Here is a 6,000-nt window from a genome sequence, read left to right on the forward strand (position 1 = left end):
CAGTCCTGTTTAATGTCTTTATTGATGATTTAGATGAGGGGATGGAGTGAACCATCAGCAAATTTGCAAATGACACTAAGCTGGGGGGGAGTGTTGATCTGCTGGGAGGCAGGAGGGCTCTGCAGAGGGACCTGGACAGACTGGAGAGTTGGGCTGATTCCAACGGGATGAGGTTCAACAAGGCCAAGTGCCGGGTCCTGCACTTTGGCCACAACAACCCCCGGCAGCTCCAGGCTGGGGACAGAGTGGCTGGAGAGCAACCAGGCAGGAAGGGAGCTGGGAGTTTGGATGGACAGGAAGCTGAACAGGAGCCAGAGTGTGCCCAGGTGGGCAAGAAGGCCAATGGATCCTGGCCTGGATCAGGAAGAGTGTGGCAGCAGGAGCAGGGCAGTGATTCTTCCCCTGGACTCGGCGCTGGTGAGGCCTCACCTGGAGTGCTGTGTCCAGTTCTGGGCCCTCAGTTCAGGAAGGCCATGGAGGGGCTGGAGCAGGTGCAGAGAAGAGCAACGAGGCTGGGGAAGGGTCTGGAGCACAATTGCCATGAGGAGAGGCTGAGGGAGCTGGGGTTGTTCAGCCTGGAGAGGAGGAGGCTCAGGGGAGACCTCCTCACTCTCTACAACTACCTGAAAGGGGTTTGTAGCCAGATGGGGGTTGGTCTCTTCTCCCAGGCAATGATCAGCAAGACAAGAGGGCTCGGTCTTAAGCTGTGCCGGGGAGGTTTAGGTTAGATATTAGGAAGAAATTCTTTCCAGAGAGAGTGATCAGCCATTGGAATGGGTTGCCCAGGGAAGTGGTGGATTCTCCATCCCTGGAGGTTTTTAAGATGAGACTGGATGTGGCACTTAGTGCCATGGTCTGGCAACCACGGCGGTAGTGGATAGTGGATCAAGGGTTGGACTTGATGATCTCGGAGGTCCCTTCCAACCCAGCTGATTCTATGATTCTATAATTCTATGATAACAAGCACAGAACCATGTTGGGTTCCCTGTCCCCTTCTGATTGTGATACCACTGCTGTCACTTCTGAATTAAATCAGTAAATCAAAGAGAAATAACCAGAGAATTTCATGGGGCCTCATCTGCAGTGCTGTGTCCTGGTCTGGGTTCCTCAGGACAAGAGAGACAAGGAGCTCCTGGAGCAGGTCCAGTGGAGACTACAAAGATGATGAAGGGATGGAGCATCTCTCTTATGAGGAAAGGCTGAGGGAGCTGGGGCTGCTCAGCCTCAAGAGGAGACACTGAGAGGGGACCTCATCCCTGTCTGTCAGTGTGTGCAGGGAGGGGGCAGAGGATGGACCAGGCTCTGCTCGGGGGGGCCCAGCAATGGCACAAGAGGAATGGGCAGGAACTGATGCCCAGGAAGTTCCACCTGGACATGAGGAAGAACTTCTTTGCTGAGCAGTGACTCAGCACTGAACAGATTGCCCAGAGAGGGTGTGGAGTTCCCCTCACTGGGGATATTCCAGACCCATCAGGACACCATCCTGTGCCCTGTGCTCTGGGATGACCCTGAGTTTGGACTGGATGACCCGCTGTGGTCCTTTCCAACCTTACCCAGTCTGATTCTGTGAATGGTTTGGGTTGGAAGGGACTTTCAAGACCATCTCATTTCAACCTTTTGCCATGGGCAGGGACATCTTCCACTAGACCAGGTTCTTCATCCATGTCTGACAGTTCAACCCCACAGTTTCTGTCTGGAAGAGCAGCCAGGTTGGTCTGACATCACTGGGGTTCCCAGCACAGGAACACAAATGCTGTTTGGGGCTGAAAATGCACATGTGGATGTGTCCTCCTCGACAGTCTGTAAGCCCCTGAGATCTCCACTTCATCCCACCTGGCTGTGGACACTTAACTGTGTCATAGAATAAATTTAAAGCTCCTTTAAGTAAGGGAAAAACCAGCAAATTAAAGCTCAAGGTCACCTCCAGAGATGCTTTCCTTTTTCCCTTTACCTGGTAACTGAATCTCAATTTAGCTAATCACTAATAGGTAATTGTTAGTCTAGGCCTGAAGCACAAAATTCCTATTGCTGGTTAATTCCTATTCACTAAGGCCTCCCTTTCTAAGTCAGGACTTCTTTGAAATCCCATCTGCCAAAACCAAGAGAACTAAATCTAAATATTCTCTCCCCTTTTCACAGAGGTCTCAAAAGAGAGACTCACCTGCCCACAGTTATGCCCTTGGCAAAGGTGACAATCAAACCCATCTCTTGCTCTCTCTTGCTTGGAAAAAGGACCCAAGACCTGCAGTTTTCTGTCAAACTCAACTCTTTCTGGAAGTACAAAAAGAAACAAAAGAAGTATTTTCCCATTTCCAGAGTTTTAAGCTTCGTGACAGAGACGGGGATAATAATATTAATTAAAATACTATTACAGCTCTTAGTGGGGATTATTTAGCTGATATAATTAGGAAAGACAACATGTCATTATGGCATCTCCATGATGTACAAACAGGAACAAGAGCTACTGTAAATTACTGCAGCAACACCAATTAACTGTGGTTCTAATCTGACTCATTGTAATGAGCCACGAAAGGAAAACAGGGCTCGGGAAGAGGTAGCAGCTGCTGAATCCTGGATAAATCCCATGCCTGGACTTGGTGTAATGTGGTGTCAGAGGCTGAAGGTTTACTGGGAATTTGAGCACACATGTGGATCAGGACCCATGAAGAGCATGGGACAATTTTCCAGGATATAGAAGTATTGGATTCAGCTTCTTTCACCTCGATCTTCTGTTATCATGTTGTTAAAATGCCTGGAAATTGAATCTAAATCCCATTTTCTGTGGTGAAAATCCCTCTGCCCTCCTAAAATGGGATTATCCTGTGGAGTTATTTTCACCTCACCTGAGCAAAAACCTCTATTGTGGTGGATTGAACAGTGTTAATTATTCATATTTATAAGACATTAACTTTCCAGACAAATGAAACAGCCTTGCCCTGGCCAGTGTGACTTTATTCTGTCCAGAGGAGGAACAGCTCCAAATTTGGGCAGTGGGGATGCAGATGTTCTTTACATCCCCTCTCCACCTGAGAGACTGTTTCTTCTCCCAGATGCTCCTGTTGGTCTCCTCTTCCCCACTCCTCTTCCCCAAAACCCACCAGGTTTCCTCCTGTTCCCCACTTGGAGTCAAACCATGGACTGACTTTTGGTGCTCTTTGAAGGTTGACTCTGAGTTCCTGGAAGGTCAGACACCCCCTTGACTTCTCCAGTGCCCAGATCTCTGAGGGAGAGTATGATGGGTCCAAAATGCATGGCTCTGAGGGTTACAGATCCCTAAATTCCCTTGCTTCTCCCACTTTCAAGGCATGGAAATGGCAGGATAAGTCAAGTTTTGGTTCTTACTTGATTTTCACCAAGCTTCAGTCGGTCTCTTCCCGTTGGTGTCATCGTGTCCTCTCCCATTTCAGACTTGGCCTGAGGGAGCTGTTTGTGAAACAGGGAGATACAGGCACAGACAGAGAGGTTCTGTACAGGAAACTTCCATAGAATGTGGAATTATTGCAGTTGGAAAAGCCCTCTAAGATCATCGAGTCCAGCCATTAACCCAGCACTGCCAAGGCCACCACTGAGCCATGTCCCCAAGTGTCACACACGGCTTTTAAATCCCTCCAGGGATGGGGACTCCACCACTGCCCTGGGCAGCTGGGCCAGGGTTGGACAACCCTTTCAGGGAACAAATTTTCCCAATATCCAGCCTAAACCTTCCCTGGTGCAACTTGAGGCGGTTTCCTCTTGTTCTATCTCTTTTTTTTAGGGAAAAGAGGTTGACTCCCACCTGGCTCCCCCCTCCTGTCAGGGAGTTGCAAGGAGCAAAAAGGTCCCCTCTGAGCCTCATTTTCTCCAATCTGAGCCCCCCCAGCTCTGATTTGTGCTCCAGACCCTTCTCCAGTGCTGGTTGCCCTTCTCTGGAATCATTTGACATCATCCCTCCGCTCCTACAGGGACAACACGGCATCGGAATTCCCTGACCCACCGCAGAGCTTTGGGAGGCGATTTTGGCATTCCCACATCCTCCAAGTGCTTAGAGGTGGAGAAAGAGAATAATTCCAGTTGTGTGAGGCTGCCTGGGATGTTCCTTGGCAAGCCAGGAGCAACTCTGCAGTTCCTTTCTTCTGCCTTTCTTATTCTGCTCACAATAAATTGCAGCCCAATTATTTCTGGCTGGTGTATGAGCGAGGAATGAAATGTGTTTCTCTTTGCCAAGGCAGGGAGAGAGGGAAGAAAAAGGAGCCAAATTTACAGTTAACTCCTTTTCACTTCTTTTCATAGGTAACTGAATTAATTTCCCTAATTTAATCTAGTCTTAAGTACTGAGCCTTTTATAGATATGAGTTTTATAGCTGGAGTTATTGATACTGAGCTATATATTGAGTTTTTGGATGGGAAGAGACCCACATCCATCACATTGACTTTTTATTGCAGGATCGAAATTGCAATATAAAGAAAAAATTGATTTAAGGATCCTTCTATAAATATGAATATATGTTCAATAATATATATGAATATATATTCAAGGATATGTTGATATATAGTGATATATATATAACAATAGACATAAATGGTGTCTTCCTGTTTTGACGGACTGTGCTGGAATAACTGATGAAATATTTGCAGAGAAATCCTAATTATTAACTGGAGAAGACATTTCCAGAGTGAAATCCCTGATGATTTCATATGTTCCCTGTGGATGGAGGTACCTGGTAATAGAGCAAATCCTTGACTTCCTACTGGGATCATGTTGTTTGGCCAACAATTCCTGGTGATTAATGCCTTGGGAAATTATCACTTTGGGTATTAAACATATAAAGGGGCTGTGAGGGAATGTGGTAAGATGGGAATGTTGTAACTAATTTAGAGTCAGCTCTTAAAAGGCAGCAAAAACTTGGGAAAATACATATAGGGCCATGGAATGGTTTGGGTTGGAAGGGACCTTAAAGATCATGGAATTCCAACCCCCTGCCATGGGCAGGGACACCTTCCACTAGCCCAGGTTGCCCCAAGCCCAATCCAACCTGGCCTTGGACACTTCCAGGGATCCAGGGGCAGCCACAGCTTCTCTGGGCAACCAGTGCCAGGGCCACCTCATCCTCACAGGGAACAATTCCTTACGAATATCCAATTTAAGTCTCCCCTCCTTCAGCCCAAGATCCTTCCCCCTTTTCCTGTGCTGAAATTCCTAAGATGAATCCCACTGGGTGAGATCCAGGAGTTATAATACTAGAAGATTTAAAAGCACAAAGTCTCCAAAATCAGAAGAGTTTTAGAAGAAACAAAATCCAGATCAAAAACATTTCAGGTTCCCAGCTCTTTGTTATAGGAACGGAATTTTGCTTTATCATCACTTCCAATTATCTGTATCATTCAGGATGTCCCAGTGTGATCTGGTGGGATAGAGAGAGGAAATACGAGTGGAATCATGGAAACATAGAATGGTGTGGGTTGGAAGGGACCCTAAAGACCATGGAATTCCACCCCCTGCCATGGGGACAGCTTCCACTATCCCAGGTTGCTCCAAGCCCTGTCCAACCTGGCCTTGGACATTTCCAGGGATGCGGAATAAATAATAAATAGTGTCCTGTCTGTAGGAAGAAGTTGTTCAGGCAAAGGCACCTTTGCTGTCCAAGAAAACTGAGGGAATTACTCCTGGAGCTCAAGCAGGAGAAATTCAATATCCATGAATACAAGTCCTTAACACTAAATTGCAAATGAGTTTATCAAAGACTTTCTAGATTGTGTGAAATTCTGCAGTTTGAAAGTGATTTTCATTCCAAGTTTAAGAGGGAACACAGGGTGGACAGAAGGAACTGGAAGAAATATTACATAAAATACACTCCAAAGTTAAAAATCAGGCTAAAAAAAAGAAATCTTTGAATAAAAATTATTTCTTTCTCCATTTTAACTGTTAAAAGTAATGGAAATAACCACCAATTTGTCTTGAGGGGGGAAAAAAAGCGATCCCAAAACCCAATCAGAAAAAGTTGTTGACAGGATTATCAAAAT

The sequence above is a fragment of the Pipra filicauda genome, unplaced genomic scaffold (assembly GCF_003945595.2).
Source record: "Pipra filicauda isolate LSUMZ 115617 unplaced genomic scaffold, ASM394559v2 scaffold594_size413577_pilon, whole genome shotgun sequence".
In the NCBI taxonomy this organism is placed as follows: domain Eukaryota; kingdom Metazoa; phylum Chordata; class Aves; order Passeriformes; family Pipridae; genus Pipra; species Pipra filicauda.